This window comes from Camelus ferus, chromosome 16 (assembly GCF_009834535.1).
Source record: "Camelus ferus isolate YT-003-E chromosome 16, BCGSAC_Cfer_1.0, whole genome shotgun sequence".
NCBI lineage: Eukaryota > Metazoa > Chordata > Mammalia > Artiodactyla > Camelidae > Camelus > Camelus ferus.
This window is the reverse complement of record NC_045711.1, coordinates 46,654,194-46,673,715: the sequence shown is the minus strand read 5'-3', so window position 1 is coordinate 46,673,715 and position 19,522 is coordinate 46,654,194. Positions and strand designations below refer to the sequence as shown.

Sequence of the window (19,522 nt, the reverse complement as noted above, 5' to 3'; positions counted from 1 at the left end):
ACACACACATGCACGTGTGCACACATGCACAGGCTTCATGCCTGGAAGAGTAACTTAGTTTTTGCGTCTGTAAAATCTGGGTATCCTAACTCTGAGGGTTGTTGTAAGGATTAATTAATGCACAATGTGTCTAGGATTTAGCACAATGCCTGGTGAACAGGGAGCACTTAGTAAATAGTAACTATTAAGAACTAGGGGGAGGAGAATTGAGGTGGAGGAGGGGGAAAGGGGAAGGAGGAAGAAGCCTGCTTTGTTCCCAGAGAACCAGTCTAGGTTGGAGGGTGTGCATCTCAGCCTGTATATGTATAATGTATTCTGTTGAATTAGAGCCATGTCCATAAAAGTAAGGCCCCTCGAACCCCTTGGCCTGTAACTACTTCTTCAATGAACAGAGAATTGGGGCAATTATCTGGCTCATTTCAGGTTCAAACTCCCTTTAGCCTGAAGCACCTGGATCTGGTGGGGAAAAGGTCTGGGGAGTGGTGGGACATTCTCATCCAGCTTCTCAATGAGCCTTTTCCCTTTGCTGGAGTGATCAAGAGTCTGCCTTAGAGAATGGGTAGGAAAGAAATAGGGGTCCCAGAGAGCTGAAATTAAAACAGAACATCGGAGAGATGCTTGAGAAAAACGAGGCCTTGCTTATTTCCATGTAGCTTTCCATGCACCAGCCCCAGAGACTCCCCAGCCAAGCCACAGACCTTTGCCTGGTGGGAACTTTCATTCCACATTCAATAAACATTTCCTGAGTGTCTACTGTGTGCCCAGCACTGGGCTGAGCTCTGGGGCTCCAGTGGAAGCTGCACCCCACCAGTTAGCCCTGCTGACTTGCTTGCAGCCAGTGAGAAGCCTCTGCTCCCAGAAACTACTCCAGAGGCCCGGGAAGGGGGATAACCCTGCTGGGCCAGAACTTCTGGCCAATGGCAGCATTGCCTTTTCAGGGCCAAAGTCCTGGTGCAGGGGAGGAGCCAGATGGTCTAAGGGCATCCCCCTCCCATTGTCTGTCAGAAAGAGGCCAACTCCATGGTGCGGATAGCCTTGTGGGGGGAGGGGTGGGGCGTAGGGGCGTGAGGAGGGGAGGAGAGATGACTACTGGCTCCTGACCCTCAGTAGGAAGTTCCTGAGAACACCAATTAGCTTTTTTTTTTTAATTAGTAAAGTAGGGAACAAATGGGCATATATTTCTTCTGCTCTGATTAAAAGCATTTAGGTCAGGTGTTCACAGCCAGAATTATTCAGTTTAAGTTGTCCCAAGCAGAAAATTGTTTATTTTTTCTTCTTATTTTCAGGCAGGGGTCTGAATACTATTAGCCAATCATGGGCTTCTTGTTACAGCCCAGAACTGGGGCTGGTAGGGGAGGGGTGCCAGCTCAGAGAGGGGCAACCAGAAATGGGTTGGGGTCTTTCCTGCCCCTAGTCACATTTGCTTGAAATGTGTAAGCAGTTGAGGACCAGCGGGGGCGGGAGGTAGGTTTGGAGTGCATGTTGGGGGAGGGAGGGTGTGGTAAAAACATAATTTCCAGTTCCCCTAATTTGTCTGAACATAGTCCAAGAAGAAGGAAGTTTCTTCACTTTCCAGACCCCAAAGAAGCCTGGCTTTTCTTCTGGGAGATCTAGCTTGGTCAGCTTAAAGGAGTGAGGAGAAGGCCAGGAGGGATTTACGAGGCTGTGGAGAAAGAGTTAAGTCTAAACAAGCTGCAGCACTGAGGATGTGTGAAACCAGGAGGTCCCCCAGGCTCGCCAGGGGCCACCTGCTGTTTGACTACTACTAACAAGGTTGCAAAAATGTTTGGAAGCAAATGTCCTCCCCTTTTAGCCCAGAGTTCAGTATCCCCCAAGCCTCTAACCTTGGCTAAGCCCCACAAAGAGCTGGGGTATCTGAGGAAACCGAATAAGTAGATCAAACACAAAAGAATATTTTATTGCTTGATCCCCATTTGCCTGGCTCACAGCCAGCATTATCTAAGGGGTTGTTGCCAGATAGCATAACCTTCCCAGAAGTTCCAGTGTGTTTTTTGATTTCCTGGGAGGCTGCCCAAGTCCTGTTTCCCTCCAACGGGGCTGGTCCTACTCCTGGCCAGTCCAAGATCAGCTTTCCCCCAGCAAAGATCTTCCCACTTTTTCAAGCTTCCTGGTCCTAGGAAGGGAGGAAAGACCAGTTCGCACTGGGAACCCAGACCCCACTAGTACTGGTGGGGAGAGGAACACTGCTGCATGGGTGTTTGTAAAGGTAAAGGCTGGCCTGGCAAACACCAAGATATCAGCCACAGGGGTAAAAATGAAGACCAACATTAACTGACTATATTTGGTCTCAGCATTTTCCAGACACCAGCTTCTTTCATCCAAATAGGAGTTCTTAACTTGGGGTTCAAAGGGTCTGAAACCCTCTGAAACTGTGGGATTTGGTGAGTACCACATAAGTACATTCTTTTTTCTGGGGAGGAGAGAATCAATAGCTTTAATCAGATTTCAAAGTATGCATGAGTGACCCCCAAAATGTTAAGAACCTTTCATTCACTGTTCACATACAAATACACAAATGTGATGCTGAGGGAGGCAGTGAAACAGACTTAGTTACCCTGACAAAAGAGCGGATGAACAATTGTGTGTATTACAATGTCGCATGGATATTGTCACCTGGTCCTCCCCAGAACAAGGGCCACTTGCTCACAGGTGTTGAGGATCCAGAACTGAGAGGAGGCAGCCCAACACACCCAGTCTGGCCCGGTGCACCCTTACCCAGGTAGAGGAATGTGCAAGGTCTCCACATCTCTAAGAAAAATGAAATAGAGCTTTTCTCCACTGAGGCCTGGATCTTCTCCAGCCATTTGCTGCCTTGTTTCGAATTGGTCCATACCGAAAGAGGACCGAAAGTTTCAGGATTGGTTTTCCCCTCACAAATGCCCTTGCTTTGGGGGGGATGGGTGGGGAAGGGGAAATATTTCCCCGGATCTCCAGCTCCCTCAGCTCCAGCCAGGCCTCCGGTGCCGCAGCTGAGACCCAAGAGCCGAGACCGCCAGCCAGGGCCACTCGCCATGACCTTAAAGTTCTCTAGGCCCAGGCTGGGCGCGGAAAAGGGCACGGGAGACAGCAGGACAGGTAGATCCAAGCAGACACAATGGGGCCCTTGAAGGCGTCCAGAGAGAAGGTGGAAAATAACAAAGAATGAAGAGAAACAGCCCGACAGGAGGCGGGAGCTGGAGCGAGGCGGGCAGGTGGAGCGGCCGAAACCCGCGTGTTGAGAAGGGCCCAGGGGGGCGGCGGAGGCGGCCAGGCGCGTCTCCCTTCCCGTCTCTACCGGGAGGCTAATGACCTCGTCAGCGCCCCCTCGGTCTAAACCGCCATTTACAACCCCTAACTCTCCTTAAGGCTCTGATTAATTAATTAGCCGATTCGGGAGGAGAGAGGTGCCCTCCGCTGGGACCCGGCGGGTTTCTCCAGTTCGTTTGTTAATTGTGGGGAGGAAGGGCTTGAGGAGGGGGAATCCAGGGCCGGGAAATGGGGGCAAGTGGCGCCGGCGGCCTGGAGGGAGCAAATGCACTGTTCCTGGGGGGCAGCCGAGCGCTGAGACCCAGAGAGCAGGACCCACTGCCCCTCGGAGCAGAAGAGCTAGAAGACGACGCTACCTCGGAAAGGGCGCCCCGCCCCAGCCTCTCCGGCCCCTGAGCGCCGACATCCCGCTTGGGGCGAGGCGCTCCCCGCGCTGGCGGCTGGACGAAGCCCCCATCCCACCCCATCTCTTTCCATTAGACAGCAGAGGCTGCGCGTCTACAGGTCCCTGGTGTTGCTGTGTGCGAGGTAGGGGCACCTTGTAACTGCGACCTCCCTTCGCTTCTTGCGCCTTCCGGACACCTCGGCCGGGTTTGAAAGCCTCCTTTCTAATTCCTCAGCCAGACTCTCGCCTCCGGAGGGCCAGGGGTCGGCGCGAGGCCCTTTCAGGCTTCCATATCCCACCCTTGCTGCGCCAACCTGTTCCTGAGCTGTCGGCGATGCGGCTGGAGGCGCGCGGAGTCCCGAGGTGACCCAGACCCTTCTCCGGACGCCAACGCTGCGGCTTGGGCCCGGCCGGCCAACTCCCAGCCTGGAGACCTTCTTGTCCTCCTCCCCTCAGAAGCCCAACGCCTTGCATTGAAGTCTTCACTCCGTGCCCAGCCCGGAGGCGAAGGTGCTGATCCCCAGCCAAGCATCGCGGGGTGCGCGCCATCGGGGGCTGCTGCGCTGGCCCAGCGCAAGGGACCCCTAGACAGGACTTGGTGTGTTCCGCGCAGTCCCAAGCACGTCCCGAGTCTGGGGCCGAGGGGTGCAGCAGTCCCAAACCCCTCACCACGACTTCTTCAACCACCGGTAAACACCCAGAAGATCTGGTCCCAAGGCAGTGACACGGCCTCTCCCAGGAGTCGCGGCAGGAGCCACAAGGCAGGGACATCTCAACCCCCAAAGGAACCTCATTCCCGACGGTCGACCCAGGAACCCAGGAGCCTGGGTCCCCAGGGCCAAAGAGCCAATGGACTGAGAAAGAGGTAAGAGGTTTACTGAGTAGAAATTTGGACCCTCTCCCTTTTTATTGTTTTAAAGGATGTCCCTGGCTATTGACTTCTCTCTCCACAAAAGCTCTTTGGGCATTCTGACTAGTCCAGAGTCTGGCTGGGATGAGGGTTTTGGCCATAGCTTAAGGAGGAACTTTTCCAGATGATGGAGGCTCAGGAGTTCATAGTCATTTTTCTCATCATTATTACTTAATATCCAAGCTATTTCAGACTAAGCCTTCACCTCCACTCTTGCCAAGATTCAGCCTTGATTCAGCCCCAGTACTTGAATAGTGGAGGGCTGAGGAGGAGGCAACTCAGAGTTGCCCCAAGATGGGCAATGGAATGGGGTAGGGATGCTTTTCCTTAATTATCCCTGCAAGATAAAGGCTGTTATTCCTATAACTGGGGCTGAGGAGGGGATAGAAGAAGGTAAGGGAAAGATGGAATGTGGGCCAAGGGTAGCTACTCTGGCATCATCCTGAGGAAGAAGGCATTGAGATTTGGCCCTATTTTCAGGCCCCACTGGCTTTCACCCCTCTCTTAACAGACAGTGATGGAAGAGGAACTGTTGCCTGGGTGCTTTCACAGGAGGTCCACTTGGTAAGCACCAAGGAATTAGCTAAATGGAAAAAAGTGAAGACCTACATTAACGACCATATTTGGTCTCAGCATTTTCCAGGTACAAACTCCTCTGATCAATCCAAATAGGAGTTCTTGACATGACATTAAAGGAATCTGGAATCCTCCGAAATTGTAGAATTTCATACCTGTACAAAAGAGCTCTAGTCACCTTCTGAGAAGCTCTGGGAGGAGAAGGAAGCAAGGGGGCATGCGGTGAGACCCCCCCTTGCAATCTAGCTCCCTGGACACTGAGCTCTGGACCCCAAGATCTGAACCCTCTAGCTGACCCATCCCCATATTGCCAAAATGAAGTATGGGAAGTTGCAAATCAGTCAAGGGGACAGATTTTCTCTACTGCTTTCAGGATGGGTCTGGGAGTCTAAATAGATTACAAGTCTGGATGTTTTCAGGGTTTTTTTTTGTTTTGTTTTTTGGTTTTTTTTTTCCTTCAGTCATTCCTGATTTCCAGGCACTGGGGCCCAAAGGGCAGCCAGGCAAGAGAGGGATCTGGACCTCTAGTCCTCTGATCTCACTTCCACCTGGTGAACAGTCCAGGGGCCAAGCCTGCCCTTCCTGAGGCTCAGTCCTCGTTGCTCTGTGAGCCCAGGCTTGCTCCCTCCACATCTGGTCACAAATAACTATAGCAATTTTTTCTTCTTATTTTTTTTTTTTTTGAAAACCGCAGAAGCCCCAAATCTTTAGTTCCTCTTAAGAAAAATGGTGTCATTGGATCTTAGGGCAAGGGGGGATTGTGGGATCAAATAACCTCTAAGCACTGGAGGACAGGGTCTACTATGATGGCTTGGTGCTTCAGATCACAGTTCTGGGTGCTGCCTAGATGGGCCAAATATTCCTTCTTTTCTCTCTGTCCCTTCCCTCCCAGCCCAGAAAAGTCATGGATTTCTTTTCTTTCTGTGTTTGTGGAGAAAGGGAAGACAAAACCCAAGAGTAAGAGAGTGTGAGGGAGGGGGACGAGGGAGAGGTTCCAATAGATTAAAATAATCAAACTCCCTTTGAATCCAACAGCATTTGAAGCTTGATGCTTGTTTTAATCAGTCCAGGAAGAAAAGCTGGAGGCAGAGTGGGTGGGAGACTAAGTTCTCAGGTGACTGAGTCATGGGGTCGGTGCCTCTGAAGGCAGCAAGAAGGCAGGACTACCAACCATCTGCTGGGGGGATCTGGGTCTCCCCAGTTGTGGTGTGGAAGAGAGAGGAGCTCTTCTTAAGGGCCTTTGAGGTCTCCTACAGTGCCTTGCCTGGGACTAGTAAAGCTCTTCCTTGCACTTATTCTGGGACAGTGTGCATGGCTATGGTGCATGTGTGTGTTGGGGTGGTGGTTCTAAACCCTGGCAGACAGCTGCAGGCAACTTGCCTCCTAGGGAGCCTGGGTGATATAGTTGGAAGTGGAAAGAGCCTTCATCCTCTCTGGGCCAGGGGAGTGAGGAGGCCTCTCTGGACTTGGAGTCAAGTGGGCCAGAGTCTATGAAAAGGGAGGAAATGCAGCTTCAAAAGGGGATTTGGAGAAAAGATCATATCAGGAAAAGCCTCAGACTTTCTTCTTCCAAGGGTTGGGGAAGTACACTGAGAAATGTGAATTTTCTCTGTGAGAACACCTCCTCTCAATCATGAGTCTTTATACTTCTACTGATACTGAAAAGTACAGTTCTGTGCCTTTCCCCCCCACATTTAGCATATGTGGAATATGTAAGATATACCACGTACTCTTCTACTTTGGAAGGAGAGAATATACAGGTGAAAATATTAATTTCCTGCCTGCTACTTTATTACTGAGCACAATTGGGAGAACATAATTTCACGTCTCTTTTGCATGTTTTTACAAATCCTCAACCTTTACACGGTGCTTAACACTCTAAGAGGCACAACTGCTCTGATACAGGATGGCTCACTGACTCCTGAGTCTTACTAATTCCTACGAGACACCAGAGTACCTACCATGCAGCCCCAGTATGCCTGCTTCTCTCTACGTGCCTTTTCAAAGGTGAGTAATTTTTGTATGACCCAGTCCATACAGATTGAGATCCTTTCCCTGCCTTCTGCCCTCTCCCATAAACAAGCCCTTCTACAAAAACGCACACGCATTATTTTGTGTGTGTGTTTCAAGTAAGATGGCGGTGCCTGGCATCCCTTCAGATTCAGATTCACGCTCTCCCAGGCAGGAGGCCACCTAGCCTCAGCACCGTCCGAAGGGCAAGGAAACCTATGTCCCCTTGCTGCATGGAAAGGCGATCAGAAGCAAGAGACTCTCCCCAAGCATTGTCCCTCCATGCCTTCCAGGGGGCTGCTAGAGAGAGCTGATTCTGCACCTTGGGGGCCTGAGAGTTCCCGTCTGGACCCAGAGTTCCAGGCCAATTTCTAATTTCCACGGAGAAAGAATAACCATTGTCCCTTTCCAAGCGGCCCCCACCCACGAGGCCGCTCAGGGCCACCGGCCCCTGACTCTATGGCTATATCGGCTTGGAATACGAGGCTGTAAGCCGGGAGACCAGCGAAGAGGGCCTTAGGCTGCACGCAGCACCGGGCTCCCGGGAGCCAGAGTTGCGCGGGAAGGATGGGAGGTGAACCTTTGCCCCCGACACCTTCGCTAGGAGAGTCCGGGGTGGGGGGGGAGCCGGCGGGGGTTGGGCGCCAGGCGTTGCGAGGACGCCCCAGGCCCCACCTGGAGGCTGGATCGGTCTGGAGCTCAAGGTTAGCTGGCGGCCCCGCGTGGCCCACGCCTGCCGTGGCCGCTCAGCGCTGAGTGCGGCCCGGGGACTGCCCAGTCCCAGAGGAGTCTTCCACGCTGCCGCTCTGAGCTACGTGGTCGCGGCCCCCAGCTGCTGGGGGGAGACAGGGAGTGTCTACCTACCTCTCCGGACGGCGCCGTCCTCCGCGCATCTTCCTAGGCTGCAAGAACCCCGGGCTTTGGGCGCCACGGAGCTTAAGGACGGAGGTGACGGCGCCGAGGCCAGGAGCTGGGCGGCGGCGGGTCGCCGTCCCCGCCCCCGCCCTGGGAGGGCTCTGGGCCCAGCGTCTAGGTCTCGGGTGGCGGCGCCGACGGCGCGGGGGCGCGAAGGGACTCGTGCGTTCTCGTCCCTCTGGCGCCAACATGCGTGGGGCGAGAACAGGGCCTGGGCGGCGGATCCGCGCGGGCCCCACCTTCCTCCGGGGCTGCTCAGGCAGAGCTTTCGCCAGTCTCACCTGCCCCGTCCCTGGGGCGCCGTCGGATCGCCGTGCGGCGGTTTCCAGAAAGGGCCTGGCGCGCTTCTGGAAGGCCAGAGCCAGGGAGGAAAGGCGCCGAGATGGCCGGCAGAGAGAAGAGAGGGTGTGTGAGTGTATGTGAGTGTGTGTGTGTGTGTGTGTGTGTGTGTGTGAGAGTAGATGAGAGAGAGAGAGAGAGAGAGAGAGAGAGAGAGAGGCAAAGGTAGGGCTGGGGGTGCGGATAACAGACAAGAGGAAAGAGGATACGAGGAACGCCTCCCGGAGAAGCCGTCAAACACAGAAATAGACAAAAGAAGTGGGAGAAAGCAGAGTCTGGGGGACAGAAAGAAGCCCCGGGCTTCTGAAGTAAGCGACAAGTTGTCTTTGGGAGTTGGGAATGTGAGAGGGAGGGGCGAGGCCGGAGGAGTCTGAGAAGAGGAGGGGGCGCCCTGACCCTCGGCTGGAGGCGACAGATTCCAGCAGAGGACTCCTCCTCCGTCCCCCCACCCCCATCCAGTCCCTCACCGAGCCGCAACCCTTCTCTGGCTCCTTGCAGCGACCTGAGCGACTTCCCGTGCACCCCTCCTGCTGCTCTGCCTCCCAGGGGCTGGGTCCCACCTGGGGATCAGCACCGGGCTGAGAGCTGCCCTTTCTACCAGCCTCCTTTCTTCTGTTCCCTGGACCTTAAATGAGATTCTCCCCCACTGAATGAACAAGAGGGGTGAGTCCAGAGGGAATGACCTTGGCCAAGGTCAAAGGAAGAGCATAGAAGTTTCACTTTCCATCCCAGCTCTTGGGATCCCTCGGTGTTTTGCCCATTCAGGTTACTAGAGTATCACCCCCAAATCACAAGCTCTTCTCTATTTTTCTCTCAGACTCAAACAGAGGTCCCAGCTTAACCTATTGTCAGTGAAACTGCCACAAACTATCGCAGTTCTCGCCTTCCTGACTCCCAGCTGGCTGGTCTCCAGAAATTGCCCTGCTTGCATGGCCTCAAACTGGAAAACTTCCTCCTCAGCTAGCATGGGGCTGGGGACTCAGTCATCACCCAGACCCTTCTGGCAAGTGGTTGGGGGAGGGGGTAAGCTGTGCCTCAGGTCTCAGTTCTAGGCCTGGCTCTGCCACTAACTTACTGTGGAACTTCAGCCTTTCTCTCAGATCAGCCCCCTTGGACTCTGTTTGTTTCCCCTGTAAAATGGGGGAGCAGGTTGGATAATTTATGTTTTGTCTCTGCGTCCTCCACTGGTTTGCAGGTTCTGATGAGTTTACACTGCTGAGAGAAAAAGGCATCCAAACGGTGATTTTATTCTATAGCCACTTAAACATGAATACAGAATTATGCTAAAATTAAAATGTGCTTCCATGAATGAGTCTATTTTCTGTACTTTTTATTGGTGTATAGTATAAACGCAGCAAAGGGCACTAATGTTAAGTGTGTGGCTCAATGTATTTTTGCATATTTACCCCTGTGCACCTACGTCAAGATATTCCCAGACTACCCTTATAATGCCTTCCAATCAATAACCTTCTAGTCAATACCCCCCAGAAGTAATCATAATTCTGTCTTCTATCACCATAAATTAGTTTTTTCCATCCTTGAACGTCACATATATGAAGTCATGATCTGTACTATTTGGTGTTTGGCTTCATCTGCTCAATATTGTGTGTGTGTGACTTATCCATGTTGCTGTGTATAACAGTAGTTCATTCTATTTTATGGCCTTATTCCATTTAATGTCATATTCCATTGTAGGAATATATACTAATATATTTATCCATTCTTCTGGTGGACATTCGTGTTGTTTCCAGTTTGGGCTATTATGAAAAAGCTGCTATGAGCATTTGTGCCCATGTTTTTTGATGGACACGTGAACTTAGAGAGTCAGAAATGGAAATGCTGGGTCATAGGATAGGGATCTGTTTCTCTTTGCTAGATACTAACACTTTTCCAAAGTGATTGACCAATTTACACTTCCACAAGCAATGTATGAGAAATCCATAACCTTTTCAATACCCAACACCTGGTATTATCTATCTCGCTCCCTTTAGTTATTCTGGTGAGTTTATAATGATGTTGCAGTGGGTTCACATGCGTACGTGTATTTTTAAAAAGTGGTAAAAACAAATAATGTAAAATTTATGATCTTAAGTGTACAGTTCAGTAGTTAACTATATCCACATTGTTGTGCAACAGATCTCCAGAACTTTTTCATCTTGCAAAACTGAAACTGTACATCCATTGAACAACGGCCCTACCTTTCCTCCTCTTCTACCATCCTACTTTCTGTTTCTATGAATATGGCTGCTTTAGATAATAATATAAGTGCAATCATACAGTATGTGTTTTTTTGTGACTGTCGTATTTTGCTTAGCATAATATCCTCAAGTTCCATTCGTGTTGCAGCATGTGATAGCGTTTCTTTATTTTTAAAAGCTGAATAATATCCCATTGTATGTATATACCACATCGTCTTCATTCATTCATCTGTCAATGGACATTTGGGTTTCTTCAACCTCTTGACTATTGTGATTCACGCTGCAATGAATATGGGTATGCAAATATCTCTTCACGATCCTGCTTTTCAATTTTTTTGTGTTTATACCCAGAAATGGCATTGCTGGGTAGTTCTACTTTCAATTTTTTGAGGAACCTCTATTCTGTTGTCCATAGTGGCTCCACTATTTTATATTCCCACCAACAGTGCACGGGATTTTAATTTTTCCACATCCTCACCAACACTTGTTATTTCCTGGTTTGTTTTGTTTTGTTTTGTTTTTGTTTTTGTTTTAATTTTATACTTTTATTGAAGTATAGTCAGTTTACTATGTTGTGTCAATTTCTGGTATATAGCACAATACTTCAGTTATATAGGAACATACATATATTTGTTTTCAGGTTCTTTTTCACCATAAGTTATTACAAGATATTGAATATATTTCCCTGTGCTATACAGTATAAACTTTTTGTTTGTTTTGTTTTAAATAGCAGTCATCCTAATGGGTATGAGATGATATTTCATTGTGATTTTAATGTGCATTTCTTTGAAGATTAGTGAGATTGAACACTTTTTCGTATGTTTATTGGAAGTTTAGGTATCTTCCTCTGTGATTCGTTCAGAAATCATTAACTGCTAAGTACAGTGGTGACTAGGACTTAGGCAGGTCCTGCAGTCAGAGAGCACGTATTCTAGAAAGGAAGACAGAGAGGAGGCCAGAAGCCATCTCGCAAATTGGCAGGACACAGGCCCAGGGACCCTGCAGAGAGCCCTTACCTGAGTGGGAGCAAGAGAGGGGAGTTTTCCATTCATTTAAAATACACTTACCCTTCAACACGGATTTATGAGTCAAGCATTATGCCTTTTTAAAGTTTACATGTGTGTTTTAAACTATCCTTCACTTGTGTTCTCCCCCAAATTACATAGAATTTGGAATTTATAATGATACAAATTAACATTGTAACAAGTAGAAATAAAACAAAACAAGACCCATAAAGGGTGAATAAAAATAAAGCTAATCATCTTCACTCTTCAGAGGTCATCAATGTTAACAGCCTGGTGTAATTTTCCAGACCTTTCTCTCTTGCTTTTACAAACAAAAACAGACACATAGACACAGAACTTTTCTTTCTTTGTTTATTTGTCTGTTTTTAATGAAATAGCAACATGTATGTGTATGTGTGTATGTATATATATATATATATATACACCTTTGCAGCCAGATAGCTTTTAGGAGCTGGTCAAAGGGTATGTATATTTTAATAGCTGTTGCCAGACAACTTTCTTTAAAAGCCACAGTAACTCTCATTTCCACCAATACTGTTTTTATCCTTTATTATGTGCCAATGTAACAGAGAAAAGTTCTCTCTCTTTACTTTATTTGCCTTAACTGAATATTGGTGAGGCTAGCCCTCTTTTCATTTATCTGTTGACCTTTTGGATGTGTTCTTTGTATAGATTTTTTTTAAAAACATTTCCCCTTTTTGTACTGAATATTTTAGAAATTTACAAAATATCCTGTGTGTAATTGTTATCGACCTTTTATAAGTTACTTGCATTGCAAATATTTCCCCGAACTTATTTTTGACTTGGTTTATGACAAAATTTCCATATGTTTTTAAAATAAGTTCAGAGCTGCTTGGAAGGAGGGTAAAGCTCAGTGGTATAGAGTGCCTGCTTAGCATGCAGGAGGTCCTGGGATTGATCCCCAGTATCTCCATCTAAAAAATAATAAATGAATGAATAAATAAATAAATAAACCTAACTGCCTCCTTCCCCTCAAAAAATAAAACTACAAAATAAAGAAAAAGATCAGAGCTGCTTAGCTTTTTAAATGGAAATTTGGGATATCTTGCTTTATTTAGAAAGTTCTCCCCACCCCACGAGGTATTCATACAGACACATGTATTAGTTTTCTATTGCTACTATAAAAAACTATCACAAAGACGTGATGTTACAATTTGTAGGTCAGAAGTGACACACACAGGTTTCATTGGATTGAAATCAAAACATTCACTGGAAGGACTGCATCCATTTCTGGAGGCTCGAGGGGAGAATCTGTTTCTTTGCTCATTCGAGTTGTTGGCAGAATTCAGTTTCTTACACTGCAGGACCTCCATTTCCTTACTGGCTGTCAGTCAAGGGCTGTTCTCAGCTTCCAGAGGTCACTCACACTTCTTGCCACTCTCCTTTTTGCAGCTTCAAAGCCATCAATGGCCTGTTAAATCCTTTTAATGTTCAAATTTCTTTTCCTTCTTCTCTGGTCTCATCTCTCTGATTCAGCCAGGAAGGTTTCTTCAATTTTAAAGAACCGTGTGATCAGCTTGTTCCTCCCTGGATAATACAGGATAATCTCTCCATCTCAAGGTCCTTAATCATATCTGTGAAGTCCTTTTGCTGTGTAAGGTGACATATTAACAGGTTCTAGGAACTAGGATGTGGACATCTTTGGGGGCCATTATTCTTTCTGTCACAACATCTAAATGTTATTTTTCTTTATTTTTTTAAATGAAGCCTTTAATATCCCTGAGATTTATTTGTGCATATGACGGGAGAGTACAAGTTTGTTCAAAGGTTGGTTGGTCATCTTTTCATATGATTGATTATGGCTCTTCTGCAAATTACCTATTTAAAACCTAAGCTTATTTTAAGCATTGATCTTTTCATTGTCACTTAGTGAGAGCTCTTAGTTTTGGATAAATATTAATCTTTAATCTTTTATCTGTCCACCATGATGAAAATGGTCTTTTGTTGAACAAAAATAGACACAGTTCCTAACCTCATGAAACTTACATCCTGGGAGAACATAGATGCTAAGTAAGTTTACACAGAAGCCAACATTTCATTACAAAGTCATATAAAGTGCTTGAAAAAAGAAGGAACTGAGTGCTAGGATAGAGAATAATGGAGGAACATAATTTGGAAGGATGGTCCAGGGAAGCTGTCTATAAGGACATGCTATTGAAACTAAGACCTGAAGGACAAGATGAAGAGTTATCTAGAAGAAGCGTGGAAGGCAAGACGGTTCCTGGCAGCAGACAACTGGTGCAAAGGTCCTGAGGTAGTATATTAGGTGAATTAAAGACTAATTTTCTATAATTCTGAAGCTATTTTTATAACAGGTTATTTAGTCTGGATTGAGGAGACAGATACACAGAATGTGGAGTTTTTTCCCTTCAGTATTTTTTGTCAGCTTTATTGAAATATAATTTATATATAATAAAATACTCTATTTTAAGGTATATAATCCAGTGATTTTTAACAAATGTATAATAGCCATGTAACTACTATTACCAATCATAGGACATTTCTATCACCACAAAAAGTTTCCTGGTAGCCTTTTGCAGTCAATCTGCTTCTCACCCATTCCCAAGTAACCGTTGATCTGTGATCTTGTTGTCACTATTAACTTGATTTTTCTAAAATTTCATGTAGATGTAATTATTTAGAATGTAGCATTGTTGTCTGGCTTCTCTCATCTAGCATACAAATTTTGAGATTAATTCATATTGTATGTTTCAGTTAATGGTTTCCTTTTATCACTGAGTATATTTGTTCCTTTTTATGGATATATCACAATTTATTTATCAATTTACCAAATGTTAGACTCTAGGGTTGTTTCCAGTTTGGGGCTATTATGAATAAAGCTGCCATAAACATTCACTACAAATCTTCATGTGGACAGATGTTTTCATTTCTCTTGGTAAAATACCTAAGAGTGTGATTGCTGGGTCATATGGTTGGTTTATATTTCATTTATATCCTGTGACCTTGTTAATAACTCTTATTAGTTCAAGTACATTTTTTCAGTAGATTCCTTGAGCTTTTCACCATAGATGATCATTGCATCTGTGAACAAAGACAGTTTTATTTCCAATCTATATGCCTCTTATTCATTTCTCTTGCTTACTTCACTGCACAGGACCTCTAGTACAATGTTAACAGTGAGATCAGATAACCTTGTGTTTTCCAGATCTTAGGGGGAAAACATTCAATCTTTCACTGTTATATATAATGCTAGATGTAAGTTTTTCTTAGTTGCTCTTTATCAAGTTAAGGAAGTTCCCTTCTATTACTAGTTTGCTGAGAGTTTTTGTCATGAATGAATGGTAAATTTCATCAAGAGGCTTTATGCCTCTTTTTCTAGTTTTTTGGTATAGTGAATTGCATTACACTGAGTTTTCAAATGTTAAACCAGCCTTGTATTCCCAGGATGAATCCCACTTGATCTTGATGAATGAGCCTTTTGATTTACTGCTGCATTTCATTTGCTTACATATTAAGGATTTTGTATCTAAATTCACAGGTTTTGTGTTTTGTTTTTTTTGTTTGTTTGTTTTTTAAATATTTTTTTTTCTCATTTTGATATCAGGGTAATGCTGGCCTCACAAAATAAGTTGAGAAGTATTGCCCCCTCTTCTATTTTCTGGAAAAGGTTGTGCAGAATTGGTATTCTTTCCTAAATGTTTGGTAGAATTCACCACTGAGGCCATCTAGGCCTGTAGTTTTCTTTGTGGGAAGATTTCTTTTTTTAAATCACAAGTTTAATTTCTTTATGAACATAGGACAATTCAGGTTATATATCTCTTCTTGAGTGAGCTTTGAACGTTTGTGTCTTTCAAGGAATTTACTAATGTATTCTGTGTTGTTGAATGTATTGGCATAAAGCTGTTTCTAATGTTCCCTAGTACTCTTTTAATGTCTGTAGGGTCTGTAGGGATGTTCCCTTGTTCACTCCTGATCGTGGTAATTTGTGCCTTCTCAGGTTTTCTTTCTCCCTGATCAGTCCGCCTAGAGGTTGATCAGTTTCATTGATTTTTAGGGAGGATGTAATTAGGTTTATTTATTTACTTATATACTTTAATGGAGGTGCTAGGGATTGAACCCAGGACCTCATGCATGCTTAAGCATGCGCTCTTCCACTGAGTTGTACCCTCCCCTCTTGATTGATCTTTTTTAATAGTGTTTGATTTTTATCTATTGTTTATACATTTTCTGTTTTATTGATTTCCACTCTCACCTTTATTATTTCCTTCCTTCTGCTTACTTTGGGTTTAATTTGCTCTTTTATTTTTTCTAATTTCTTAAGGTACAAGCTTAGAGTATTGCTGTTAGATCTTTCTTCTTTTCTAATATAAGTATTTAATGCTATAATTTCCCTGTAAGCACTGCCTAAGCTGCATCCACACATTGTGGTAAATTGTATTATTCAATTTCATTCATTCAAAATATTTTCTAATGTCCTTTGTGATTTCTCATAGGATCTGTGGGTTATTTAGAAGTGTGGTGCTTAATTCCCAGCAATTTTGATGATTTGTCAGATCTGTGGTTATTGATTTTTGGTTTAATTCTGTTTTGCTCAAAAAACATACTTTGTACATTTTAATCATTTTAAATTTATTGAGAATTATTTTATTGCTCAGATTATGAGCCAATAATCGTACGAAAAGATGATCAAGCCATTAATACACCTGGACACTATTATAATTCACCCCTATTGTTTGACTGGTAACTAAAATGTGTCATTTCATTTAATTAAAATTGAACTTGTTTAAGTAAGTCATTATGGTCCTCCATGAGACCTACAGCCTGAAGCCAGTAACGGAGGTGAAAGCTCTATTGAATGCTTTGTTCAAGAGTGCAGTGTTATATATTTTTAGGAGTGAAATGAATGCCTTGGTCATTCTCAATGTCAGGAACTCTAAAAAGGATAAAGAGTGCCTTGGTGAGGACTTGTATTGTGACTTTAGTATGTGCAGAGACATGTCTGACCTTGATTTATTTTCTTGGGTATCTGTGAAGCAAGGACATTCCCAGAATTCTTTACCCCAAACAGAATGACCTTGAATAAGGAGTTGTTGTTGCTGCCATTGGTTGGATCAAATGGCTAGACCATTGACTATAGCCTAAACATCTGAAAAAATGTGCAAAGGGGCCAATTGTTGGCCAAGGCATCCTTTATTGCTAAGACAACTGCTGACATTTGGCAAATTGTGTGGACCCTCAGGTCCTGTTCTTTAAGGGACAGAAGGCACAGACAGCAAGCTGCATCAGCTGTGACAGTGGTTCTTCATCCTTAAAGCATATGAACTCCCTTTACTGCTCACTCAACTGATCCCAAGGGGCTCCCCAAGTAGCCAAGGGATCTGGGGGAGGAGTGACCTGCCCCAGCACTATGGTATTTGGCCAGGGACTGAGGACAGGGGAGGCTGCTGCCTCCTTCAGGAGGGATATGCTGCAGGACCAGGTTTGGCTCTGTCATCTAGATGCCATTTCTATTTTAGCAAGGAGATGTCGATGGCTACGCCAAACTTGTGGGTGATTCATCACGTAGCAGGAGATACATGGTCTAGAAATAGCTAGACCGAGTCAACGCTTATTGGGTACTAACCACCACACCATTCTGACTCTTTATGGCTATGATTTTTTTGTCTGTTTTTAAATTCACTTTGCTTCTGTGACCCAGGAAAAGGTCAGACATTCTCTTGTTAGATCTTAGAGTGACGAAGAGCAGGGTCTTTGGAGACCAAAGTTTGACTCGTGGCTCTGCACTCACTGTGTAACCGTAGGCACCTTAATCTCTCCTTAACTTTAGAACTCAGCTTATAATTCTTTGAGTTAATTATATGAGGTAATATATGGAAATAGCTTACCATAGTGCCTGTCACATGGTAAGATTTCAGTAACTATTAATTATAATTTTTACTACCTGATTTGCATCTCAGCTCTTTACTCTCTGTGGACCAACCTGAACTTCAGTTTCTTCATTCTACTATGTGAAGATAAGAAGAAGCATCTAAGGGTTGTTTTGAGAGCTATCCCAGTGTCTCATACTGTAACTCATATGCCCTCAGTGTAATTGATCAGCTGCAAGCACCAAGGACCCACCGTCCAACTCATTGTCATGGGGCCTCCAACATTGGAACTCAAATACCTCTAAAATGTAGCAGCTCCTGCAATACAACTCAACACACACTCTTGCCCTAACCAGTTTTCACCAGCACCACAAACACTGTATCTGTGGGCTCTCAGCCCTGGCTGCAGAAGGGGTATTTTTTTGCACAATGTAGTGGTTGAAAGCTTGCTGTCCTGGAGTTAGACTGCCCTGTGTTCAAATCCCAGCTCTTCCTCTAATATATTAGCTATGTGAACTGGGACAATTTACTTAACTTCTCTGAAACTCAAATACAAATTGGGACTAGTTAATGTTTATCATCTTTCAATGTACCATTATAGAGAAAGCTAACTCCAATCTCTGAAGTTTTGGGGGAAAAAAAATGATTGGATAAGCAAATTAGATTTTAAAAATAAACTTATTGTTTTTAATCACAGGTTCTGTCACAAAAAGAAGAAACCTCAATCCTGTATCTCCAAAAAGGGAGAGGAATGGCCATAGCATGAAGAATTTAATTTGGACCTCAGATGACATTTTTGATAGTAATAGTAGTGTGGTGGTATCTGCCTCATGGGTAACCAGGTAAGACAATTAACACAGGCTTGGGACACAGTAAGTGCTCAAAAAATGTTGGCAACTCTGCTATTTATTATTTTTAAGCTGTCTTGCAGTGGAGACCACAAAGCAGCTTAACCATAAATTGCACCAAACTAAGAAACTATTGGCAGTTAAACAGGGATCTTTGAAGTTTCCCATTGAAGTCGCCTTACCCTGAACAGACACTAGAGGGTGCTCCACGCTCAGAAAGCCACGTATTTCCAGGCCCAAAGACCTCTGTGCCAGTGACCGCTGGCTCTGAAACGTTCCCTTTGAGTCTGGCGATTTATGGTGGAGAAGCAGCTGCTGTATTGGTTCCAAAACTAAGGAGGAATTAGGAGAGATAACAATTGACTGTCTAGCTCCCTCAAACTTTCACCAAATGGTTTTAACTGGGCTGTGACCTTCTGGAGAACTGGGGCAGCATCTTACTCATGAGCCCCCAGATTTAACATATATAGTGTCAGGAACATTGTAATCACTTTGTAAATATTTCTGAAAAGGGACCACCCAATGGGAGCATCTGAGACCTAAATAATTACAATTACAAATTGGCAGGTGCTGGTCTGTATGACCACTTGAGCATCACGGAAGCTCCCAGAGGGCTGGGGTTGGGGAAGAAAGGGGTTAAGGAACAATGACTTCCTTAAATTCAGGAGTCCTGGGTTTCTCTAGAGTACAAAGAAAAGACATTTTCTTCCACGTCTGGCTTTGGATATTCAAAAACAGCTTTGTGCTCCATTTCCTTCATGTCCTTCCTGTGGAATGAGTCCCAGGTTTTTTGTTGTTGTTGTTTTTGTTTTTTTTTTTTTACCAGTTTGATCATTCCCTGCAGAACTATAGGAAGGCAAATGATAGTTTAGGGCCTACTGGGTTCAAGAATCTCCTGTTATCTCTGTTATATCATTTCATTTTGTCTGTATCTCTTTTAATTATCACAACAACCCTATGAGACTAAGGTTATTATCCACATTCTACAGATTAGGGTATAGTAAGATTTCATAATTAGCCAAGGTCACAGCTTTAGGCAGTGGCAGGGCCAGTATTTGAATCCTGATAGTCCAACTTCAAAAGATGCTTCTCTCAAATTTCACTTAAAAGAGTAACAACAACAACAGCTAATCATATAGAGGGTGCCAGATACTCTTCTAAGTGTTTTACATTTAACTCTTCTACATAACTTAATCATCA

The 19,522-nt window shown here is 45.0% G+C and overlaps 1 protein-coding gene across 2 annotated transcripts in view; it reads right to left on the bottom strand.

Moving 5' to 3' along the window:
- The window catches only part of HOXB8 (homeobox B8), a 34,389-nt gene extending 25,865 nt beyond the window's left edge, over nt 1-8,524 (bottom strand). Inside the window, exon 1 of one of the 2 annotated variants that reach the window (XM_032457837.1) lies at nt 8,013-8,524. The gene's annotated coding sequence lies outside the window, so the exon portion shown is untranslated. The remainder of the gene's footprint in view (nt 1-8,012) is intronic. The other variant, XM_032457839.1, reaches the window with a different exon arrangement.
- Between the last annotated feature and the right edge of the window lie 10,998 nt (nt 8,525-19,522).